Source organism: Parasteatoda tepidariorum, chromosome 7, assembly GCF_982258835.1.
Source record: "Parasteatoda tepidariorum strain Cologne lab strain chromosome 7, Ptep-v5.0, whole genome shotgun sequence".
Classification (NCBI taxonomy): domain Eukaryota; kingdom Metazoa; phylum Arthropoda; class Arachnida; order Araneae; family Theridiidae; genus Parasteatoda; species Parasteatoda tepidariorum.
This window is the reverse complement of record NC_141761.1, coordinates 44,939,055-44,965,415: the sequence shown is the minus strand read 5'-3', so window position 1 is coordinate 44,965,415 and position 26,361 is coordinate 44,939,055. Positions and strand designations below refer to the sequence as shown.

The 26,361-nt window shown below is 27.9% G+C and overlaps 1 protein-coding gene across 6 annotated transcripts in view; it reads left to right on the top strand.

Moving 5' to 3' along the window:
- Nucleotides 1-7,628: 7,628 nt before the first annotated feature.
- The window catches only part of LOC107446463 (forkhead box protein N2), a 52,450-nt gene continuing 33,717 nt past the window's right edge, over nucleotides 7,629-26,361 (top strand). For 2 of the 6 annotated variants that reach the window (XM_016061133.3, XM_071183513.1), the window contains exons 1-2: nucleotides 7,629-7,872; nucleotides 13,682-13,766. The gene's annotated coding sequence lies outside the window, so the exon portion shown is untranslated. Of the gene's footprint in view, nucleotides 7,878-13,681; nucleotides 13,767-26,361 lie in introns of all 6 variants that reach the window. The other 4 variants (XM_016061131.3, XM_071183515.2, XM_043052881.3 and 1 more) reach the window with 4 other exon arrangements.

The following is a 26,361-nucleotide window of genomic DNA, read 5'->3' as shown; positions in this document are numbered from 1 at the left end:
TCAATGTTTGGTTTAAAAAAATGCAAGAAAGGAAAAGTTGCGTTAAGAATATGTCAGAGAAGAGATCTCTTAAATACATTTTTAATATCATAATAATCGAATATCTCTCTAAGAAATGGGTTTATAAAAAATGTTTTATAAAAATAAATAACTTACCTTCCTCTCTTACCTTTATCATTGCCTAAAAATGAGAAGAAAAAAAACTGCTCCTCCCCCCTTTCTATTATGAAATAGCAGCTGACCATAAGGATTTTTTTTTCTAAAAAAAGAAAAAGAAAACATCTCAAAATTTCTTTTAAATAAATTTATGGTCAGGAAGAATATAAAAAAGTTACACAAGTGAATAAAATGTTTCTAAATCCCGTCTCTTAAAGAAAAGGCTAATATGTCATTGAATGTTATTCTTAGAAGCCTTTGATTATTGAATTATGCTAAACAAAATTGGAATACTAGTTTATTTTGTTAAAAAAATTTAAATGTTACGAGATGTTTCAAAAACGACCTTTAACACTGTTGAAAAAAAAATTCTATTGTTTTTATAGGACGTGGTGTAGCGCATGATACTTGTAGCGTACCTATCACTGCAAAATTACAACTACAATTCACTAGTATATAAGACATGTTAACTCGATTCTATGATGGGGTACCTTTTCATAGATGAAGATTGACATTGTCGATAACTACCATCCCCACATTGGTGACCCGGACGTGATGTGAGCACGCCTACCTAGGCAGTAACGCCCACTTCGATATGAACATGCCTACTTCGATGGACGGTTCACATTGAATAGTTGACTTGCTACTTGTGTCTGCGACATTATCTACTTGCTCGCACTGTTGCTACTCAGTCTCGTCACGATCACTCACAACGTCGACTTGCATTCACTCGACTGCTAACGGCAACACAGGAGTGACAACGACAGTGATCTCAATACAGCTCTCACGATCAGCAAAAGTACGGTGATCTTAATACAGCTCTCCCGGCTTCTCACAAAACAGCAATAATTAAACTAGTGGTATCCGTGCATCGAATTCTATCACAGATATAATTCTGGTGGGGGAGTACTGTAGCGTACCTACCACTACAAAATTACAACTACAATTCACTAGTATATAAGACATGTTAACTCGATTCTATGATGGGGTACCTTTTCATAGATGAAGGTTGACATTGTCGATAACTACCATCCCCACAATACTCATCACCTCTAACACATGATCTTATAATCATAAACATGCGAGGGGGTTACGCAAAAGTGTGCTTCGCAGAAAAAGTAAAAAATCAGAGATAGTAATAATTTCCGTCATTTATGTCAGAAACAATTATAGTTACCATATTAATGACTTGGTTACATTTAGAAGCGCAACATAAAACTCGATGCTCTTTTTTTTTTTTTTCTTCTTCACGGCATTTTTAGAATTGCATCAGATTTGATTAATATTCAAAAACACAAAATTCACTTTATAAAATTTAACAATAATTTTAACTAAATCTTTCAAAGTTAGTCTTAATATGAAACTCTAAGCTGGAATTTAATTTTTAAATTTTATGACTGTGAAGACCATTGTCTTCAATAAATAAGAAATATAAATACCTTTTTGCATTGGCCTGAAGCATTGGATTGACATGTTTTGGTGTTTCCTCAGAAACGTTTTTTATTTTCAATTTTTTAAGAAAAAATAAATCAAATAATATTTTTAGTGATTTGATTTAGTTTTTAACATCTATATTACTAAGCACTTTATAAAAGTGCTTAGGCGGCATTTTCTGAATTACGTCAGATTTGATTAATATTCAAAAACACAAAATTGACTTTATAAAATTTAACAATAATTTTAACTAAATCTTAAACTCTCAGCTGGAATTTAATTTTTGAATTTTATGACAGTGAAGACCATTGTCTTCAATAAATAAGAAATATAAATACCTTTTTGCATTGGCCTGATGCATTGGATTGACATGTTTTGGTGTTTCCTCAGAAGCGTTTTTTATTTTCAATTTTTTAAGAAAAAATAAATAAATAATTAAATAAATCAAATAATATTTTTAGTGATTTGATTTAGCTTTTAACATCTATATTACTAAGCACTTTATAAAAGTGCTTAGGCGGCATTTACAGAATTACATCAGATTTGATTAATATTCGAAAACACAAAATTGACTTTATAAAATTTAACAATAATCTACATTATATAAAACGCTAATACTTACGTATGTATGTATCAATAAAACCGATGATATTTCTTTTCTCGCGTTGACAACAGTTTTCATTTTTAATTGATAGGCTTTGGCGCGCAAGAGCATGTAGTGAATATCATATGTCTAATCGGGTGAATTCTCACCGAATTATCAAGAAAATTCTCACAAAATTATCTTCATCGAAGGCGATGCTTTACATCCGGCGTTCAGTACTATAACATATTGTTTTACAACACATGGTTTTAGCCCTCTGGTGGAAAAGACTTTAAAACAAAACCTACAACAGTTACTTTTCTCAACAACTGAAATTTGGAATAGTGTGATTAAGAAAAATATGCGAACTGTTTTCAATTTCAAATTAATATTGAAATGCACAGGTTTAGAATTTTCTTCAGTGAAAAGTTTTCAGAACTTCAGTGTTCAAAAAAGTATACAAAAGCTAGACGTTAAGAACGTATCCAATGAGCGAGCAAAGCGAGCATCGGATTGCGAAGCTGCGAGAATGCGAAATGAACTGCGAAAGCAGTTCCGGGGGTTGGCATGCGCCAGCGAGCAGGGGACAAAGCCTCCTAGTTTTAACTAAATCTTAAACTCTAAGCTGGAATTTAATTTTTCAATTTTATGATTGTGAAGACCGTTGTCTTCAATAAATAAGAAATATAAATACCTTTTTGCATTGGCCTGATGCATTGGATTGACATGTTTTGGTGTTTCCTCAGAAGCGTTTTTTATTTTCAATTTTTTAAGAAAAAATAAATAAATAATATAAATAATTAAATAAATCAAATAATATTTTTAGTGATTTGATTTAGTTTTTAACATCTATATTACTAAGCATGATTGAATTTCTTGAAAATGATTTGCAAAATAAATTTTTTTTTATTACGATTATAGTCATAGATTTTTTTAATTAGACTCCAAATTTGCAACTGAAATACGTGATATGGAAACTAGTATTATGCTTGCGAACAACTTTCTTGTGAGTTTGAGTGCTGTTAATAATGATGAAAGCTTTTAATCAAATGTAATTTCATTAAAAAGAGTCAAATAGATTTTCTTTCTTAAAATAATGTATTCGTGACTTTCGATTAAACGCTTGCTAAGTTCGGGATTAACACCGTTATTCAAGAGCTAAGGTTTTTTTTTACACGTTATTTAAGAACAAGGATTTCGAACTGTTTACTTTATAGTCTTTATAGCTGGTATGTCTTAACTGATAAGCTCCAAGGACTAGTCAGGGAATTGGAGCCAAGACGTCATAATCGTAAGACGTCATAATCGAGAAGGAAGAGAGGCGTAAACGTCATTATCATAATCAGGGGAAAGCTGGTTCCCTCCTCCAGAAACGATATCTACCTTCCTCGGCGAGCAAACGGAACTCGTCGCCAACTTGTCGTATGATAATTCCCCCATTTTCTCATGCTTATATATTATTGTTATCATTAAATTTTCACATAACACTTTTCGTCCAATGTATATTATTTTCAAAATAAACAAATCCAGTCAATATTCCTTTGTGTTTTAAATGTATTTCCTATATCCTTTCTATATTTCATAACATCATAACAGGCTTGGAACGATGAATATTGTCCTAGCTTAATAACGAATGATACTTTTAGTTTTTACTGTGTTACACCATCCATTGGATGGTTTTTCAATAGAAATGTAAACAATAACAATCTCGAGCTCGGGACCTACTCTAGTTCCGGTTAAAAAGTTTGCAGCTGCTTACTACATGTTATTTTGATAGGCGATGTTTTCAAACGGATAATTTTGATTTCAATAAAAGAAATAAACTAAATAATTTCTGAGCTCAAATCTGCCGTATTTCATAAGATATTAATGCTATTATGTAATTCTGGGGAGTTTGGAGTGAAAATTTGTTTTAGTTATTTTGTTATTTATTATTAAAAAAGGTGACATGGTTGCTAGATTTTGAATAACTCGCTTTTTTGGCAGTCTTGAATTGGCCTCTTTCCATTTGTTTATTACTATTTGTTCGTGTTGCAAGCTGTGCACCATCTTACGTTAGTGTTAACACTTTTAGTATTGTAAACAGTATTGTGAGCATTGTAAACATAAGTAATAACTAATCAAATGCATTGTTTGCAAGAATCTCAAAACACAATGATGCCAAATGGCTTTAAAATACAACTGAAACAGTAACCCGGAAATTTAGGCAGTCCCGAGCTTGCAGCGCTCCCTAGTAACCATTGCTGAACTAACCATTGACTGACCTGTGTTTTTAAAACTAGGCCTTCAATGTCTTGAGCTTAGATTGAAATTTATATTTCTTTTTTATATTAAATTATTTCTGACAACCGCAATATCGTAGTGACGATTTACTGATCTGCTGCCCCTTTTCACACACATGCAAATCAATGTCTTAGATTAATAACAGATGATACTATATAAAAGTTCAGTTTGGGTGAAAGGATCTTAAATAAAATTCGATGGCAAAGGTCATTTATTGGCCGATGTTATTACAACAAGGCTTTTAATGTCTTGAGCTTTTAAGTCAATATTTAAATTCCTTTCATAAATTTTAATTAAAATAAATTCTCAACATCACAATATAATAAACATTCTAGTATTATACTATGACATGATAATATATCAACAATATGAAGATTTTATATTCCATTGGTAAGCTTTTAATTTAAGTTTTAGTTCTGTTTGAAATTTAAAACAACTTCTATTTACGTTTCTTATTCTTTCGTTAATTTTTGTTTCAAGGTTTCTATTTCTTAATGATAATTATTTTGTAATGCAAGGTATTCTTTATATCTATATGTAATGTAAACATTTATTTTTTATAACACAAACGTGAGAATTTCTGAAACACTTATTAATGACTGTTATCTTATATACTGTTTTGTTGAATTATACTACTAAATCTAACTTTCGGTAAAAAGATTTAAAAAAAAAAAAAAAAAAAGACCGAAGTAGGTTACTGACTAACCTGAGTCATCTTAAGCTTTCAGGTTAATATTAGAACTTATTTTTAAAGCTTGGAATTAAAGCTTTCTTGACAACTACAACTTTGTAGTTATGACAGGGAGATTTAACTTTAAGTTAGACATCTTTGCACACACCATTATTTTACATTATAATTACAAAGGATAGTTAAGCTTATCTGAAAAGATTTTAAATTTAAATTTGATGGCAAAGGTAGCTGTCACTGTGCGCTGTTATATTACAACCAATTTTAATTAAAATATTTCTGACCAACATGGAAAATTTATTATTGCAACAATGTCTGCATGATTTCAATATTGGTGAATTTCTTATTTAACCCTTTCTCGACGAGTTTTCTTTCTTTTCTTTTCTTTTTTTTTTTTTTTTAACAGCAGAACAATTTTGGTCGAATAAACTATGAGTAGGGTAGCACTATGTACTGTAGTGCCATCTATGCTCTGTGGATGAAAATACCGTCAAAAATATTGGCAGGACTGATGGGAAAGTCTCCCATTAGACAGAGAAGCGTTTCTGTCCCCAAAATTTTTTTTGAAATTTGCTTGGGACGTATGCGTCCCGTTAGGCGCGAAAGGGTTAAGACTCATTCTTGGATGTAAACAATCTATAACCTTAATTCTATAAGTTTTATCATTAGTTCACCTCTTGTTTTGTTGCAAAACTTCTATTTCTTAAATTTTTTTTAATTTCATTTTTTTTTTGTACTTCACAATAAAAGGTTATAACTGCGTTAAAACTTTTTTTACTAAAATAGAATAAGTGTACAGTTTTGATGGAATGTGAAAACTCCCATTTGTAACCCCATTGCTCCCATTTAAAGTCAACATTGCACCATATACCATCTCTAACAAAATAGCAGCGGCATTAATTTTCCTTAATTTAAGCAATAAAATATTACAGTTATTTTAACTTTTTGTCACAGACATTTTCACTTTTATTTGGATTACCAGAAATAAATAGTGTGTATGATAGATTCACTAACCACGAGAGGCATTTTAAAGGTGTCATCTTATGAACTACAAATGCTATTAAGTTTACATTTTATAAGATATTATTATACTAAGATAAAGTTGCTCTCGTGAGGAAATTTATCATGAAAGTAAATTTAAAACATATTTAAAATGGATCAATTACTCAACTTACAAGTTAAATGTTCTTTTTTTTAAAATTTGAATAATCAAAACTCACTCTGGCCAAGGAAAAAAAGAATACTGCATTAAATTCCAATCTCTCTTGGGCTCTGGATAATGAGTTTTAAAAGTAGTTATTGGTCTTAATGCTTCTTAAGTATGCGATTAAATGTTAAGTATTAAATTGAAGAATTTTTAAAATATTTTAGTGTAACTAAAATGCCTGGAATGTTTATCATTTTTCAATAAATTAATCAAAAATATTTAAGTCCTATTTTTTGCTTGCTGATTAACTTCCTAAAATTCTAGCACATAAAGCAAAGACAATAATACGTATTATTGAAGTATAAGAAAATAGAGTACTCCATTTTCTTGTGTAATGTAGGGGTGGGATAGAGGTGTACTTCTTTTTTTTTTTGCAGTAGCAATATTTCAGACTGCCTCTTTCTCGGTGGTTACTTCTTTTTAATAGTTTATTTAAGTGTATCTATTTTTGCATGTGTTTGAGTAATTTTCGGTCAGATTGACATAAATATTGCAAATTTATTCAGTATCAAATTTATTAACTATCAAATTTATTTATTAACTAAATAAAAGAACTCAAGTGATATTTAGTTTTAAAACTGCAATCTTTTCTTATGAGTCCTGGTGGCTTAGATAAATTTTCTTTTCTGCTTAATTAATGAAAATTTAAGGTGAATTTTCTGCAATAAATGTAAGCTACTTTTATGGATTAATATTATTTCATTGCTGGAAGCATAACGATTTATTTTGCACAAAAAATAAACAAACAAAATTATGATACCAGTATATTTAGAAGTAAAACAATAAAAATTGCACTGAGTAGATTTTTATTTTTCTCTTTGGTTTTTGTTAAATATTTAAATATAAAACTTGTGCTGAAATTTTAAAACAAACATTCAATTTTCAATTCAGTAAAATATACAAAAAGAAGTAAAAACTAGTAATAGTAAATACAATAGAAGTTTTACTTTTAATCAACTAAATTTGAAAACTAAATTAGAAAAACTGAAGCTAATCATATAGCGGGAGCATAATTTTTTTGCTTAATTCAACAAACCGGTTTTTAAAGACTAGAAATATATATTCTTTAACAAGTAATGCAGAAATAGAATGGCCAAAAAATAAATATAACACCCAAAAAATAAATCTCTAATCACTTATACATTTTTCGCAAAGATTACAAAGGAGAAGAGGGTTTACTTCTGGTTGCTAATGGCACCGGAACTCGACCTAACCGCACTGATTGATCCAGAATTATGGTGCGAACGGTAACTAAGGTCACATGACTAGTTCACTTTAATGTCACTAGTGTAACCAATGTGAATATTGGAACGCGACCTAATTCATAAACCTTAGGGCTGCTAACGGTCTCTTTTAAAATTCTTTTATTTTTTCGTGAGTTGGCAATATCTCTCAGGACATGACGTTTTTGTTTGGCAACAATTTCCGGGTGGTGCGTGTTTCGTGATCAAAGATGGTTGTGTTGTTTATGTTATGACTTTTAACCAGATATTTTTCTTCCAAATAAACTTTCATTTTCGTGTAAGGTGAAGCTTCATAACAATTATAATTTTATATTATGTTATCATGCATTCTAGATTGCTTATAAAGTGAAAATTTTGATGTAGTTATTTGTTTAGGTTGTGAAGGGAAATTAGTATTGATATATTTGTGTTTTGTCCTTTTATCCTCTTACTTCATTATAATGATATAACTGTCAATATTGATTAAATAATAGAATTCTTAATCTTTTCTGGTTTGTCTGTTTATATCAAAGAATTAGTAAAACGTTTTCGATCATGTTTTTAGGGTTAAAGCGTATTTCTTTTGAGGAAAACGATACACGAACATACTACTCTCATTGACTCGACGTATTTCAGTTTCTTTTGACTTTTTCCAGGAGTCTCTTATTGTCATTTAAAACCGACGTTAAGTTTTAATGTTCTTTGCTTATGTTTTATACGCAACAACTTTTATTATAATATGGTTTTATGCAATTTCAGATTTTGCAGTTAAGAATGAAAGCAAATTGTTACTTAAATTGTAATTGTTGCTAATATTTTTAGTTAAATTGTGATCTAGTAATTACTATAATGATGAGTTTATTATATTTTACTGGTATAGTTTAATATGGCATGCTGTTGGCATTGTTTTAGAAGTATAACTTCTTTGTAAAGATTTATTAATCTATTGAATAAGTTAGAAGGTGATGGCTATGATTGCTTTGTTTATTTTTAGGTTTGAATGAAAATTATATTAAAATTTTTAAATTATATTTAATGGCAGTAAAGATTGTTATGTTGGGGAAATTTCTGTTTTATAATCTGCCATGTCAACTTCAATCGCCAAAGAGCCAAATGGATTTTAAACTTGCAAATTTTTGGGGAATAATCTGGGGGTGGCTGCGAGTTATGCCTTTCGAGTTGGTCCCTTTCTGTGATGTTTTATTTAGTTCCTCGCTGGCCGCTGCCCACAAGTTGCGAAGATTTGGAGATTATTCTGCCACAGATCACATTGCTGAAATCTTCTCATTATGTTAATATTATTTTCACACAGCCTATTTAAGAATGTTTTGAACTTAGTGGTGTTATTATCTGCCTTACGGCCAAGTTCTAGTCATCCAAGAGAATCACTTTACATATATAAAGTAGTCAGTTGTGTGCTTCTTGGACAGGTTCTCTGAATACCACAACAGTCCAAGTGGTATTATTAAAATTATGATTATGATTTTTGTTATTAAAGTTGATCAGCCATTTCACTTGCAAAATGTGTAGAAAGTTCAACTTTGCAATCTTGAATGCAAATCAGAATGTGAATGTGAAGAAAATATATACCAATATTCCTATATTTTATTATCTGAATCATGTAATATATTATATTTGATGATCAGTGTTAAATTGACTTATATTAATGTCTTGTTACAAATTTAGGACATCTGTACTTTGACTGAGTGAGCTTGAGTTGATTCAGTTGACCTACTTGTAGCTATTAATCAGGGTTGGGTTTTTGACGTCAAAAAGTGGTTTTTGACATGACAAGGGTATAATACTGGTTTAATCCGTCAAAAATGTCAAAAACTGAAGTTTGCCAAGAAAATATATAAACTTCAAAACTACCAACAGTTGCCATGCATTATATTGAAATTTAATTATACTATAGGTAATCAGCAGGTTTTAAAATATTTTTTAATTAAAATTAAGGTAAAATAACAGATTTAAAATCTCAGAAATTTATATTCAAATGCATGTGCAGAAAAATTTTGCACAAATTTTTTTTAAATATTTATATTTTGAAAAAAAAAATTTTTTTTTAGATACTTAAGAAAATTAAAAGTTTATATGCATTTTTGACATATAAGGAACATATCACTAATATTTATAAGGAACTTACAAGTTATGTTGTATAAATACAAACTTGATACAAGTGTATGAAAAAAATTTTTAATGTTATACCGAATACTTTATTATCCAGTATGTTAATTTGAATTTAAAAGTAGTTATATTTGGGAATAATGATAAATATAATTCATATTGTTTATTATATTTATTTATAATTATTACACTTATCATTTTAAAACAATTTTTACCTCTTAATTTTTTTTTCCCACTTGTATTAAGAATACAAATAATGCATATCTTGAAAGCAAGAAGTAATTATTCAACAGCTGAATATTTAGATATTCAACAAAACTATATAGTATTCAGCAAAATGAAATTCACAAGTGTTTGGATAAACTAAATTTTCGGCATAGCAAATTAATAGGCTGAATATATTGTAAATCGACACTAACTACTCTGTGTATTTAACAGAAAGCACTTAAATTTGTATTGTCTTATGTTAAAATGAAGATTTAAAAGAATATTAAAAAAAAATTTCTTTAAAAGATGTCTAATGTACAAAACTGCTAATGTTTATCTTTAAAAATGTTTAAGAAGATTTAAAAGAATATTAAAAAGATTTTTCTTTAAAAGATGTCTAATGTACAAAACTGCTAATGTTTATCTTTAAAAATGTCTAATTTTTAGTATAATCTATACTATACACTAAATTTGGTTATAAATAAATTTCTTAATAATATCACTGCAGATTTTCAATAACACATGAAAATGAATACATAATATTACAAAAGAAGTGAGCTTTCAAAAGTACAAGATTTTGGTTACTATTCAAAATATAAGTGTTTCTTCAAAATTTAAAATTTATTTTTTCTAGAACATATTTAGAAGCACTATCCTTTATAAAAAATATATAAATTTTATGTATTAACTAAATTTCACATATGAATATAGGTTTTTGACAGTGAGGTTTTTGACATGACGGTTTAAACCGTCAAAAACTGTCACATGTCAAAAACCTGCCAACCCTGCTATTAATATATGAAAGTAGCTACGTATCATTTTTTCCTTAACTACTATTAGTTGTTGATTTGTAACTCAATATTTTTGATAGCATAAACACAATCCAAAACACCTCTAATAACATAGTGAGTGCAAGAGAGCCTTCCTTCAAAGAGATTGAGGTGTTTTTCGCCTCCTCTAAAAAAAGGAAAAAATAAGCACAACTTGACCTATAAACTTGAACAAAACAAAAACTTAATTTAGTTTAGTGAACTGGCATAATTTATTTTGATTTATAAGCTTGTTTTATGTAACTAAATTTCTATTTCACAAATTTAAATTTTAGCAATAATTTGTATTATACTTCATGTACTTTTACAGCACGAAAGTCTCCCATTTCCCCCAAAAAATGGGTAATCAAACATTAAAAGCAAATTTTATTAAAATATATTTATTTTAGCACTTGCAAATTCTAAATGTGGAATGGTGATTAAAATTGATTCTGTTGTTGTATTATATTATATTTATAGCTAAATAAGGAATGAATTACTTTTACTGAAGTAAAAAGTATGTGCTAAGCTTTATCTGGTAATGTGTCAAAAATATTAATAAATTTAATTTTTTTTAAGGTAAAAATCAAATTTATATTTCCTGAGATAAGTTCCTCAAATATTAGATTAGATAATAACTTTTTTTTTGAAAGGGAAAGTTTTATTAATTAATATTATTCCATAGAATTTTATTAAGTATTAAAAATTTTAATAAATTGTTTTTCTGAGAAAGAATCATGGCGACATTGTCACCGAACCTTACATAGTTCTTGTAGAAAGATTTTTTCATTTGTGAAGCAAAAAAATTTGGGTTTCTCTTATTTTTTGCAGAATTTTTAGAAAGATTTTTTTCCTTATACAGAATTATTTTCAAGAGATGCCTTTCTTGGATATCAGAGAGGGAAGAAATACTCATGATTTTTTTTTTTTTTTCCCTTTGTGAACAAAAAAATTCTGCAATGACTAATTTTAGCTAGAATTCCAAATTTATATTATATTAATTTGTTATTTCTCTAGAAATTTTGTTTTAGAACATTTTATTTTACGTTTTAATAACATATGACTGCGGTATATTTGTCCTTCCTTTTTTTATTTTTGGAAAAATAAAATATATTCAATATTTTGAATATAACATTAGCACAAAAATTTTGGACCACGCATTTGAGCCTTCCCTTTATCACTAACAGCTCATGCTAAATCCTTCGTAATAAATAGTGTTTTGACAATTTTTTTCAGTGATTGTTACAAATTTTCATTTGATTTTTCATTGCTCAGTTTGCTATTGATATTCTTCGGATTTTTTTTTTTTTAATGCCAATATTATTGCGCTTCATGCATTTGATTAATTTACCTCTAATGCAGTGATGCACTGTTTTTTTCTCTCTCTTTTTTTTTTTTTTTTTTTTTTTTTTTTTTTTTTTTTTTTCCTTCCCAGTTTTTGCTACTGATTTCTGCGAAAGTTGAGGATGTCTTATAATTTCTTTCAATAGAATTTATCAGACTGTCAATTACTGTCACAGATTTGAAATATTTTTTTTAATGTGATGATGCTCAGGCTTAGATGAAACGAAAAACTTTCTGCACACATTGATTAACTCTTAACTAGTTTCAACCCTTCCGCCCCCACCTCATTTTGACAAAATTTGTTTGAAAATCACAGATTTTTTTTTTTTAAATGTTTTAATTTTTACAAAACTTTTATTGTTAGATATTGATTCATACTATAGAGATGAGTTCTGTAGTATGAATGACCAAAACCAAAAAGGCTGAAAATAGAAATCCTAAAATTTTATATGGTTATATGCAAAAACATTTTTTTAAATAATTGAAAAATACCTGAAATTTGAGCCAGAAAAAAGGTTATGTTGGAAGTATTTGTTGACAGAATGTAAGCAACATTTTAATAAAAAATACCTATGCAAGATTTTATTTATTTGTTTAAATTTTGTAAATATGATTCGCCTGTGTGTTTAAAATCACGCAAATACGAATCTCCACATTTAATTTTAAAATCGTGTGATTTCGATGTTTGATTTTAAAACCACATGGATACAAATTTTGATACTTGATTTTAAGATCATGATTACACAAATCTCTATATATGATTTAAAAATCGTGTGAATACGGATCTCAATGTTTCATTTAAAATTGTGTGAATAGGTATTCCGATGTATAATTTGTAAGTCACTTGGACATGTATCGTAATAGTGGCTTTTAAATTGCATGAATGCAAAACGCTATATGTTTGAAAAACACAATGCATGATCTTAAATTGCATTGATAGGAATCATGATGTGTGATTTTAAATCGCGTTTACATTAGTTGGAAAAAGTGAAAAAGTTTTTTTTTCTTCTTGGAAATTCGAAAAGGACAAACTTTTTTTGTAGAAACAGATTTTTTTTTTGGTATTAGTAAATAGTTTTCTGCGATGGTGACAAATTTTTCGTGAACGGCATTTGTGTATTATTCTCGTATTTGTGTATTATCTATTGTGTCTGTATATTATTCAGGTCTGGTTACGATATATAAAATGCATAAAAAAATAATTAATAGGTTTTTCCTTTTGAAAACGGGAAAAATTTCCCTTAATATTAGAATTTATATTCTATTTTATGTAGAGTAAAAAAAATTCTTACGTTTATAATTTTAAGAAATTATAAGCAGTTTTATGTTATATAAAGACTTTTTGTAAACACTAAGTGCTTCTGTTACTTTAAATTGGTAACATATACATTTATTAATATTTAAAATGGTCTTCAGGAAGGTGTTAGTGTTCGAAAGAATTTTTTCAGAAAGGTGTGAAAAATTCCGCCGCATGGAATGTTAACTTAAAGGTTAAATGACATTAAAAGGCAAGGAAGCATGGAATGTCTATCATATTTTATTACTTTGTTTGTGTTTGATTTTTTTAATTAATAATTTAATAACACTGTTAGTTAACTTTAACTAATGATTTTATTGCAGCTATGGGATGGTGAATTCTTTAAAGAGGACTTGTTATAATTTCTCTAGAGCATTAAGAGCAGTTGTGAAAAACTTAGTAATTTGAGTAAGTTCCTTTAATACCTACTTTATAAGTGAATGCTATGTCTTTATGTATTTAGCAGGATATAAAGCATTTTCCAAAGTTATGCTAAAAAAAATAATAATTTGAATAGTTAAAATACATATCAAAATTCTATTCAGAATTTTTTGGATTTCGAGCCATGAAAAATTGTTTTATAATTTTCCACCTCATTAATTTATTCATAAAATTTATGAAAGTTCATAAGTTTCAACAAGTTGTTCTTTTTTCTTCACATAATTTTTTTTGTCCTTAATTTTCATTATAATTTTTAATTTTATAATACAGTAGGGAACCGATTATCCGGAACGATTGGGACCATCGCTATTCCGGATTACTGATTTTTCCGGTTTTCTGAATAGCTACAAAATGCCGTTTGTTTATTGTTAAACCCAACAAAAAAAAAAAAATTTTTTTTTTTGGAAATAATCTTAAAAAGAAGAAAAAACGATGAAGGAATACACTAATGATTATTTCCAAAATGATGGTTAGGTAAACATCTTTCAAAAAAGCAAAAAAAATCCTAAAATCTTATGAGGAAAAAAAAAATATTTTTTTTTTTAAATGGCTCGAATATTTATCGAATTTCTTTCCGGTTTTTTGGTTTTCCGGATAGCGGGTTCTGTACTGTATATAATGTAGGATTCCGAGACACCATGAGATAATATAAACCTGGATTTATTATTTAAGAAAAAAAAAATAATTCAACAATAAAACAAAACAAAAAATCATGAAACGCTGCATTTTTAAGTTAAAGTCCTGAAACTTCTTGAAGCAAACCTGGAAAATGATCAATCTTGAAATTCACAGTCCAGAAAGTAAGTAAATCTAACTATAATGAAAAATTTCACTTCTCCATGGTTAAATTTTCTTATATTTATTTAAAATAAATGATGAAATTGTTAAAAATATTTTTTTTTGATAACAATTTCTTGTTTCAAATTATTTCTTAAATACAGTGAAAGCCTGGTTTTATGTTGTCCATCCGTACATCATCCCGCTTCCTACATCATTTTCTGCTGATCTGAGAAAATAGCCTATACTGATAATGTTAAATTATCTTGGATTTTACGTGGCCCTTGTTAGGAAAATCCCGATTTATACACTTCTCTTACAAGTCAAAATTATTTTTCTCTGCAAATTTTGCTCAAACTTGTTTTTTAGCTGTTTGTAACTTTTCTGATATTCTATCTTATTGTCCTTTTGTCTGTAAGAGGCTTCCCCCTTGAGAAATACATAGTGGCTAAGTCTCCTGTTTTTTAACCAAGACTCCTGTATTTTACGACTAGCTCCTTTCTACCAGTTTATTTTCAAATTTCTCCATATTTGTTGAAGAAATTTAAAAATGAAAAAAAGTTTGGGATCAAATATCTGAATTTCTCTTTTTGACTTACATGATGTATCAAAACTTTACTCGTAGCCTAAAAAATATTGCTAGTAAAATCTCCATTATTTTATTTCTCCCATGTTAACACATATTGAAATATTCAGAAGTGTGGAGGGGGGCAAAGCACGGGAAGGGTGATTTTAGGAATTATGGGAGCTCATATTTTAAAATTTGTAAGTGGAATTTTTTCCAGCAATCTTCAACCTTTTAATCTTAGAAGCAAGTGGTTAAGTACTCATTTCTTTTTCTTGATTGATGACTTGCAAAATTGTTCTGGAAGCTCTGAATTTGATTTGTACAGTGTTGAACAATGTCAACTAAAATGCATTACAAAAAGGCTTAAAAAAGTTCCAATTTTCAAAATGAGATTTTTTTCTTTAACATTTCGATGTTGATACAAAAGACATTGTTCTGTTAATCATTTTCACAATTCATTCGTCCCCAATCTATTTCGATGTACCAAAGGCTTGTAGCATATGAAAATGCCAATCGTTTTACATGTTTGATGAAAAATTTGGGAGTCTGCATATGCATCTACTGAGTTGGGTTGAGATTCTTGCACTCTCATGTGCAACTCTGATGCATTTTGCTAGATATTCTCAATGTCAGACTTCATTTTCCACCCTCTGAAATTGAACCAAAAAATCTCTCGATCTTTTTATGGTGGCTATAATATAATCAAGAAGAGAGTTATTTTGTCATGATCTTGTAAAGTCTTTCAAATTATTTTGATTTTTGTCAATGTATATGGTGCTTAAAATTATTTTTTGTTGAGAGATTTTGCTATGTACTTTGTTTTAGTTTAAATGTAACCAAATTAAAAAGGAAATAGATTTTTTCATAAAATTTTTTTTAATCTTTACTTAAATTTCTAATGTGAATCTGTGTTGGTTTAAAAAATGTGTGGGAAATGTAATTTTTTAAATGTTTATGTAATATTTTGCTTCTGCAAAAATATATTTATAAATTAAATTAATGTGAGTCATTTTAAGATTAGGTCATATTGTGTCTTAAAATTCTACTGTAGACCACTGCCAACTCCATGTTCTGATAATTTTTAAAATTATTTTAAAAAATGCAGTTACGGAAAAAAAATAAGATCAAAAGTTTCTAATAATCAAATAAATTAAATTGGAATGAGCTGCTTTTCTTAATATTATATTTTATTTTTCAGTTTGTTTTTAAAAAATTTTTATCAGTGTAAACACATTTTTATTGTATAAAAGCAGTACAGTGCCCGCCGTTTATTAAAATTTCTTTCGTTTTATGCTCTTTTGATTTTATTAAGAGGCGATTCAACATTTGAAAAAAAAATTACGATATATTCTAAATGCACACACTTTAAAAGCTGAAATAATGACCACATTAATGCTTTATTTTAACTAATTTAATTATTTTAATAAAGTAAAACCCTACATAAGATTAAATTTACAAAAGTTTTGCAAAAAACCGATCAATGGTTGCTTGAGTTGCAGTATTTGAAATTAACTTTTCAACATCATTTTAGTGTTTATAGAAGTTTTTATAGTTTTCGATATTCCTCCTCTTTGTTCTAAAGCTTGCCGCAATACATTAAGTGCTTTTCTGACTTCCATTGAAGATGGCACTGATGAGTTTATTTCATCTTTTGAGTCTAATTCCTCTATTTCTTGATGGGAAATAACTTTGCAATTTTTGATGTCTGTAACAATTTTAGAATCAGATTTTTCTCCTCATGTTTGCAAGTTATCGTAAATAGCTACGTAGAATGAAAAATTCTCGTCCATTTCATTTTCTTCATTGCTGATCATTTCTTCGAAACAGTTATGAGCCCCATCTCCGTCGAAGCGCTGATAAAATTTAACACCAAACGAACTTAAAAATGATATGTGCTCTAACTATAATTTACTCAAACGGCTTAAATAATATGGAACATGTGCACAGACAGTTTTTGGAGGTGTGAGGATATTTAGTAGGAACCCCAGAAGGCAATAGATTAAATTAAAATGGTTTTCCAATTAATTGGGAAACCGTGGGATACTCGGAAGATCATTAACTAAACTATTAGAATTTTCAAAATATATGATGATTTCCAAAAATCGAGTTCTGAAGGTGAAGAGCAGTGTTGAATGATTTTAGTAGAAGAAAAATAAAACCTGTGAATTCCAACTTTGTATAGCAAAGAGTTTCGCCTTTCTAAGTGGTCTGTTTAGCACTACTTTGAAGTGAAACTCTTTCGTTTATTAAAGTTCCCTTTTTATTGACGATATGTCGATGATTGTTTCACATTGATGGACAATACTGACATTGATCATGCTCTCAATATTATGAATTCTATAGATCCTTGCATACAATTAATGTTTTAAGTGGAAAATAGATGTTTATATTTCGTAGACGTTTTTATTAAATGTGATAAATTTCTCACTACTGTTTATTGTAAACCATTTGCGGTTTCACTCCCCCCGCAGAATCGTTCATCCCTTCTCCCCAACCAAAAATTAGCTACCTCATGCTCACTTGTTTACCGTGTTTCTAAAATCTGTTCAAATAGTTATCTCCTCAATAAAAAGCTGCTTTACCTTAAAGCTATCGCTGTAAACCGTGGTTTTACAAGTACCGTGGTTGAGTATTATTGATTCCAACTATAGAAAATTAATCTCGCAATCCATCAAACTTTGATTGTTTTATCTTATCGATTGATTGCTTTATATTATCTTATTCGAAAATCATTTGTTGTATTGCAAAGATATGGAATAAATATGAATTTAATTTTTTTTCCCTGTAAATAAACTAACACCAACCTTAGAAATTCTATTGCTGATATTAAAAACCATGGTATTTTTCAAATTTCATGTCAATGTGGTCTTGCGTATATTGGAGATACTACTAAAAAAACGTATCTTTAAACTTAGACTTAAAGAACACTAAGGATATTAACCGATCTTCTATCGCTGTACACAGGTGAAATTCAAATCTCATTTTCCTTCTACTTGAATTATTCAACACTGCTCTTCACCTTCCTAACTCGATTTTTGGGAGTATTTCTATGTGAATTATATGTACTTTATGTATTGTCATTATATGTCAATTTATGTATTTTCATTTGTGCTTTATTCACGTTGTTTTTTGCTTTAGTTTATTCATTAATTTTATTTATTATTAAATCATTATTACTAAAATATAACCTTACTTTATTATTTTGTGCGTTAAGTTATACTGTAAAAACTTGAAATCTGGTAAAACCTATCTTTTACCAAAGTAGATTGGTATTAGTCTGAAGTGTGCTTTAATGTGATTCCATTTAGGCCTTTGTTATAAAACCTAGGAGTTCTTTTGTTGGAAAGCATTGGTAACTTATAGGTTTTATCATAAAGGCTTGGTAAAAGGCCGAAATGGAATCATAAAGCATAGTTGGACTTTTATCAAACCACTTTGGTAAAAGTTAGGTTTTACTAGTAAAACATAAGATTTACCAGATTTCAGACATGCAGCCCATTTGATATTTTAGCCCTTTTTATCAATTCCAATATTTTAAATTGAATACTGCTAAATAATCCCTTTAAATAACACTAAATTATGGCACTTCATTTATACTAACTAACAAAGGCAACACATTTATTTACACATATTACTAATAGAGCATTTTGATATTAAATTTTTGTTTGCGTGTTAAGTTGAAATGTAAAGTAATGTATAAACATGTTCCAAATCTTCAATTATTATTTTCTTTTTAACATGTTTGCATATTTATGAAAGGAAAGTTAATATTTTTTAATTGTTTGTTAATAACATTAATTAATAGTTGAAAAAATTTTCATGATTATACTTTATAGTGGCTTCTAATTACTTTTAATTTAGTTCATAAAGTATTATTTAACCCTTTGTTTTAAATAGCAAAAAGAAGAAAAGAAATTCTCCCAACCTTGTTTTTGCATAAAATCCTTTTGTCTCTATTTTTAGCTTTGAATTTTAGGCTGTTTTATTTTTTTCTTTCTTTGTTATAGGCTCTCATTGGTGTCAAAACAGTATTTCTCTTGCTAACTTTGACTCAGACAAAATTTAAGTATCATGTATAAATGTAGTTTACTTGATTCGGCATGTCCATAATTTGAGGATAATTCTTAGCCTTTTATGAGAGGGTATAATCAGGGTTGGCAAGATTTTGCCGCAGGTGGAAAAAACCATGGTAAATACCGGTAAAAACCGTCCTGGCAAAAACAGGTTTTTGCCAAGCAAAGTGGCAAAAACCTATATTTTCCAAGATGAGAGGACAAAAACACATTTTTGATACAAAATTATTCCTAAAATTGAAATATATACTATGAATATAAATAATTACAAAAAAAATTAACAAAACTATTATTCCATAATTAAATGATAATGTATCATTTTAGTAGTTTAAAACATTATTGATTGAAAAATCTGTGATTATTCTCTTTTTTTCCAGTGAAATGAACTTATTTTGAATTAATACAAATATAATTTAAAGCATAAAATATCTATCAACATGTGTAGTTAATTATTGTACAAATAATAATTTTTTATAATAAATAATAGTATTATACAAATAATAATATTTATTTGTAAAAAAACATTTATTTTAGGATTCTAAAATGAAAAGAGATCAAAAACTTTCAATCTTTTAAAAATTATTACCCTTAGGTGTATTAATTATTAATATGTTAAAAATAATTTTTTCATGTAATGTATCAAAATTATTATTCCTTATGATTGATTTAAATTTGTTTCAAGTATTTTGTAATAATATTTAATCAGCAATTTAGATAATTTGGTTTTTGCCGGTTTTTACCAGGTTTTTGCCACTGTCCTGGCAAAAAACCCTTTTTGCCGGCAAAAACTCCAACCCTTGGTATAATAATAAGAGTTTTAAGCTTCTGGTTTTTTACAGTCACTTGTAATTTATTTGAATTAAAGTAGACCCCTTACAAGGTTAATTTATTTTTCTGTTTTGTATAGATAATTTTATTACAGTGCATAATTTTTTGTCATTCATTTTTTTTTCAATAAAATTCATTGAATTAATTGGAGGAAAAAAAACTTTTATGTGCTCCATTAAATCACTATTATCGTTGGTCAATTATGTAAATTACAGAAAATCATAGGATTTTTTTTTTTAATGTTGAAAGCGGTAAGAATTTTTTACGATAATTTATTTTGTATTTGTGGCTTTGAATGACACAAGCTCACCAGCTTTTGGCCTTTTGAATAAAGTTAGCCTTTCGTACCTAAGCTAACCTCGACAAGAAAGCACCGTTAAGGTGAAAGTACGACTTAGCTCATAACCCCAAAACTAGATGATAGCACCACTCATTCTTGAGGCCACTTCCACAATTTTACATCGATATGAAGTGGAAAGGCAGTGCTTCCAGATTCCTGTACCCCTGGTACCGCTCAGTGACCGACCGTGGGACTTTCGATTCCATAGATGTTACGAGCACGTATAGTGCATGTACAGTGAGCAAAAAAAAATTATGTGTATCAGGATTGCATGACCTTAAATATGCTAATTAAGTAGTTCTAACTATTAATTAAGTTACAAAATCGGACACAAAAACGTACTTTCTCTAAATAAACATATATTTTTTTTACATATTTGGATTCTTAATCTTCAAAATATAGAGGGTAGTCGCAATCTGGTAAATATGATCCCCATAGTTTGGTCAGGAGAGCGATCCAAAGTTTGGACCCCTTAATGTTAATTTCACAGGGTATCCGCGCACCTGGAAAGTCATGATTTTAACTATTTTTTTTAAAAAATCATGAAAAGTCATAGATATAGGTCACCGGAAAGTTTTATTTTTAAAATGGAATCCCCCCACTTGTTTCATTGTGCTCTGAATATCTGAATTTGTAAAAAAAATCCCCACTCAGTCATTTTTTATTAAAATATAAAAAGTTTTTATTATGTTCTTTACAAATTATGGTGTTCTTTCAAAAAATGAAAGAAAAAACATCATTTCTAGAGCGAAATATCTTTTAAACTTCTGTGATTTCAAAATTATTATTTATTAATCTTTATTTATTTTATCAATTTAAAATTCTAGCTGAAGCAAGCCAGTTATTGGCAATTTTTTTAAATTCTGAAATGAGAACAGAATAATCAGGAGTATTTCTTTCCTCTCTGATGAACAAGAAAAGTATCTTTAGAATACCTGTATAACTCTGCAGAGAAAAAAAAATTATTTGCTCAGCTGTTATTTTTTCAGCTATTTTATTGCTTCAACTCTTTCTTTACTCTGCTTTTTAAATTTAAAATCAATAAATATGAAGATGCAGCGTATAAAAGTTTTTGTTATACTTATCATTTTAATTAATGTTATTATAATGCTTTTTAAATTTATTATTCTGTTTTTGTCAGAGAAAATAGTAACTTCGTCAAGTCATAAAAAGTTCTTGATATTAGTCATGAAAAGTCGTGAATTTGAAATTCTAAAATGTAGCAGATACCCTGATTTTAGTTTTTGCTTTTTAAGTCATATTTTTGAGACTAATTAAGCTATTCAAAAAAAATAATAATTTCACTCGCTCATAAAACCTGTTTACCCAAAGATAATTTCATGCAAGAAATAATTTTTAATAATTATTTATTATTTTTTGTTATTTAATTTAATTGTGAATGAAATATTTTTGAATTATGAGGTATAAATTTTTTTTTTATTCCATATTAATTTACTGCTTTTCTATTGCAAAATCTGAAGTTTTAACAGTTTTTATTTGGTAGAAGCCAAGAAAATTTATTTAAAAAAAAATAATTAGGCGACAATGAAGAAATATTTAAATGGAGCGATTAATATTTAAATGTGGTTTACCTACGAGGAACTTGACTTGCGCGCTTAGAGAAAATTTCATGAAATTTTTTTCGCTGTTAACCTATTGCTAATCCTTTTTTCTTTTTTTTTAAATTATAAAATAAGATATTTCTTTTTTAGTCGTCTAAAAATTTATTCGTAAGTTAATAAAGAAATTTGAATAAAATATTTTATTAGATAAAAACATTTTATTCAACAAATGTTGATTTTTATAAAAACATGTTTCTAATAGAATGTGATTATACATAAGTTTTTTTTTTTTTTTTTTTTAAGTTCTTTCAATAATTGATACAGTTTCAATAATATACAAATGCATGCATAGATTTGGAATAATATGTTTATCAGTTTCTTCAACATATATTTTATAATTATTAAAATGAATACATAGTCAACATATTTAAGCATCTTAAAATTTCTCAACATCTTATATATCGTCTTAATCTTAAAATAAATTTGTTAATTATCTGTCCGCCCTTGTTTCGCGGAATTATTTTACTAACTATTCAATTAAATTTTAACATTTTTCAAAATCTTATTCTTTGCGCTACCACATATATTATTTTTCCATTAACAATCCATTAATCAATTCCATTAATTTCCATTAATCAATTGTTTCATGTACTTTAATTTATATTTTCCTTTAAAGTAAAATTCCTTTTTAAATTATTATCAAGTTTTTATAAAAAGAAAATGTAGAATTACTGAAAGCTAGCTGAGAATTAAATCTTGTTAAGAAATTATAAATATTCTGCTGATTATGATTATGCAGAACAGCTGACTATTTACTAAGCATATTATTTTTTTGAAAAATGAAGATAAATTATTTATTGTCTTTTTTATTGTTTCTTATTTATTTGAGTAATGAAAAGTAAATGCGTATGTGTACAAAGCAAAAAAGTACATTAGTTTGGTTTATTTTTTAAATGAACAAAAAATTATGTTCATATAATTTTATTTGACAAGTTAACTTTAAGAAAGTTGCCCTTTTAAAGAAGATAATGCTGAAAAAATTCGCTTAAAAAAATTGTTAATATTATTTCTCAACTTTAGCACAATTTAAAAATATTGCTGTTTTAGGAAAATGTGCAATATGCCTTATTTTGTTAAACAGCAAACACTAAAAATAGAAAATTGCAAAAAGATTCCAAAACCATGCTATTTTTAGAACATCTCAAAAAATTGTTCTTTTTCTAACTTTAGAATTTCCATAATGCTAAAATAAGATATATAAATTGATTTTTGGATGACAAATTATTTATAGATGATATAATTAATATGAATACACAAGTGGGCGACCTTTGTGTTAAAATACAAACTAAGTTAGACAACGTTAAAGAGCACAAAAATATTATTAAAAGCAGACAGCTGTTTCGTATGCTCAAAGGGCAACCTTCATCAGTGCATCAGAAAGAAATGAGAGAAAATAGGGTAAATATATAGAGAAAGGTGACGTCACAAGGGGATTAGAGCAATGGCCAATAGGAGGGAAGGGTGAAAGGATGACGACGAATGGGAAGCAAGGAACAAAAAGGTTTAATCATTAAATTAGTTAGGTTTAATCATAGATTTCCAAACAGGAGAAAGATAAGGGACGCTGGATAGGTCATTGACCAACAGTTTGGAATTTTTGAAAATATTATAGGACTCGTAAAAATCTAAATCAAAAATTGAAGAACAATTTTGAATAACTTTAGAAGAAGAAAAATCAAAATTATGATTAGAGTCCCAACAATGTTGGGCAATAGATGAGCGTTTAAATTCTTGTTTTTAAGGCACGTTTAGTTTGGCCAAACTAAACGTGCCTTAAAGTGCCGTGTCAAGGAACATGAAGCCTACGAAGCCCTATTTTCTCTCATTTCTTTCTGATGCACTGATGAAGGTTGCCCTTTGAGCATCCGAAACAGCTGTCTGCTTTTAATAATATTTTTGTGCTCTTTAACGTTGTTTACCTTAGTTTATAATTAATATGTTTAGAAAATTGTTTTAATGTACATTTTTTAGAAATTATAAGTATAAATTGTTCTTCTATTTGACCGTAGAAAAACAAGAATGTTAATGTTTCTTTTGTGCTCAATTGAAACGTGACAATGATTTAATTATCCCCAGAGTTGAAATCTGCTTGGATGTAACACTTAATTGCTTGAAACAGTTAGAAACAATTAAAATATTAGAAACTAAACTTATTATTTTATTTTGTTTAGAGCTGTTGAATAAATGAGGAAAAGTAGTGAAAAGCCTCTTTCCATCATATTTACTATTCTTACATTTAATCATATAACTTGAGTTATTTAAGCAAAGGAAAAAATAAAGGGTGAAATATAAATTCGATTGAATTATGACCTTAAGTATGCACTAAAACATATCTAAAATAGATTACGGATCGATATATGAAAAATAAGACGGTGACGTTTACTTGTTTGAAATAATTGACTAGTAACTACTTAACTTTGATTACAGTGGAGAGGGGTGTTCTATTGTTTCATTCGACTTTTGAAATTTCACTTCTAGAAGAAATTTTTTTATAAATTTTAAAAAAAATTTCAGAGCAGCAGTCAAAAAATAAATAAATAAAAGAACTAAAATAACAAAAATGAATTTAAAAAATGTGCTGCTTTGAACTTTTTAGAAAGTTTGATGAATTGTTATGTTTTAATTAACAATTATGATTAATTTAATAATTATTATTAGGTTTTTTCAATCGAAGAGCCGTAATCATTATCTGACGTAAAACTAATTTTAATATCGCCTGAAATATTTTAATTTAATATGCTGTATGATTAAATGAATGATCCCCAAAAACTAAATAATGACTTATAAAAAGTTTGTGTTCAAATACTAAAATCTTAGAAAATTATAAATAATTTGTAAACGAAGAATAGCTTCAGTTTTTATTTCTCTCTTGTCGATTAAGCGGCTAGAGTATGGCAGGGATCTATCCAAACATTTTGTGAATGGTCCTGTTTTTGTAAAATTGTGAAAAAATTACTCGTAATTTGTGAATATGAAATAAGCGTTAAGTCATATTCTTTCAACCAGGGTCCTGTTTTGTGAATTTATGCAAATAGGGTCCTGTTATTGCAAAAAAACCTTTTCAAGGAGCTTTTAAATTGTAAATGGATACAAGATTATGCTCAGCACTGTAAAATTATAATTTAAAAAAATTAAATTTTCAAAAATAAACAGCTATTGCTGCTACTAAGTTAGAGATGCAACATACAAATATTTGGTATTTAGCCTATACTGCACAACACAGAATATTCATTTCGGACGAATAATGGAAACAAAATCATTCACATTTTTAATAATTTCAATTGACATATTTTAAATAACACAACATAGTTATGTATCACTTCTAATGTGTTACACATAAAGAAAACTTAAACAATTCTTAAATTTATAATATAATTTTTTTTTAAAATTGATATAAGTTAATTTTTATTTAATTTACATAATAGTTTATCAATTAATTTTATGAATAATATATTGCTCAATTATTACGAAAAAATATAATTTAGTATCAATAAGAATGTACACACGATGTTTGTAGAAGTAGAAATATTTTCTTAGAATACTGCATTTGGAATTTATTTATTTATTTTTTTTTACTTCGAAGAGGTTAAGGTACATAATATAAATGAAATGAGATCAAACTTAGCCTTAGAATTATAGCAGAAAAGCATGATTAACAAAATATTAGAGTAATATACGTCGATTGCCAGATTTGAAAATATCTATTAATAGCTGAACGCTCAGCATCAGTCAATTTTTCTGCCCATTTACTATAATACGCAAATGTCTTTCGAGTTTCTCTTGTGAAGGGTCCGATTAAAAGGTTAATTATTTTGTGAAGGTTCCGTTTTTATGAAAAGATCGGACCCAAATTTCTTCTGAACAGACCCCTGTATGGTTATATTAAATTTCTAATTCTGCTATGGCGATAATTTTTGGCATCTTTTTGGGACGACACCAAATATATAAAACTTCCTACCTCCTTAAATTTTGATGCAATTTTTTCAAAATTGGAGCCCCTCTATTTTAAGGATCAGAAATCCAAATATGTAAATAAAAATGCATGTTTGTTCAGAGAAAGTGTGTTTTTATGTCTGATTTCGCAACTTAATTAATAGTTATCACTAATTAGCATATTTGAAGTTACCATCCGAAAACCATTAAGATAGACACTTAGTACGGGAAAATACGATCATTAAAACAAAAGTTATTCAGGGTGATTTTTTTTTTTTTTTTTTGCTCAAAAATAAATCTAAATAATTTTTCGTAACAAAGTTTTTATATCCATAAAAGTACACAATTATTCTCATACACACACAATAAATACTTTACATGTAACTGACTATTCAACACTAAAACTTCCACTCAAGATTAC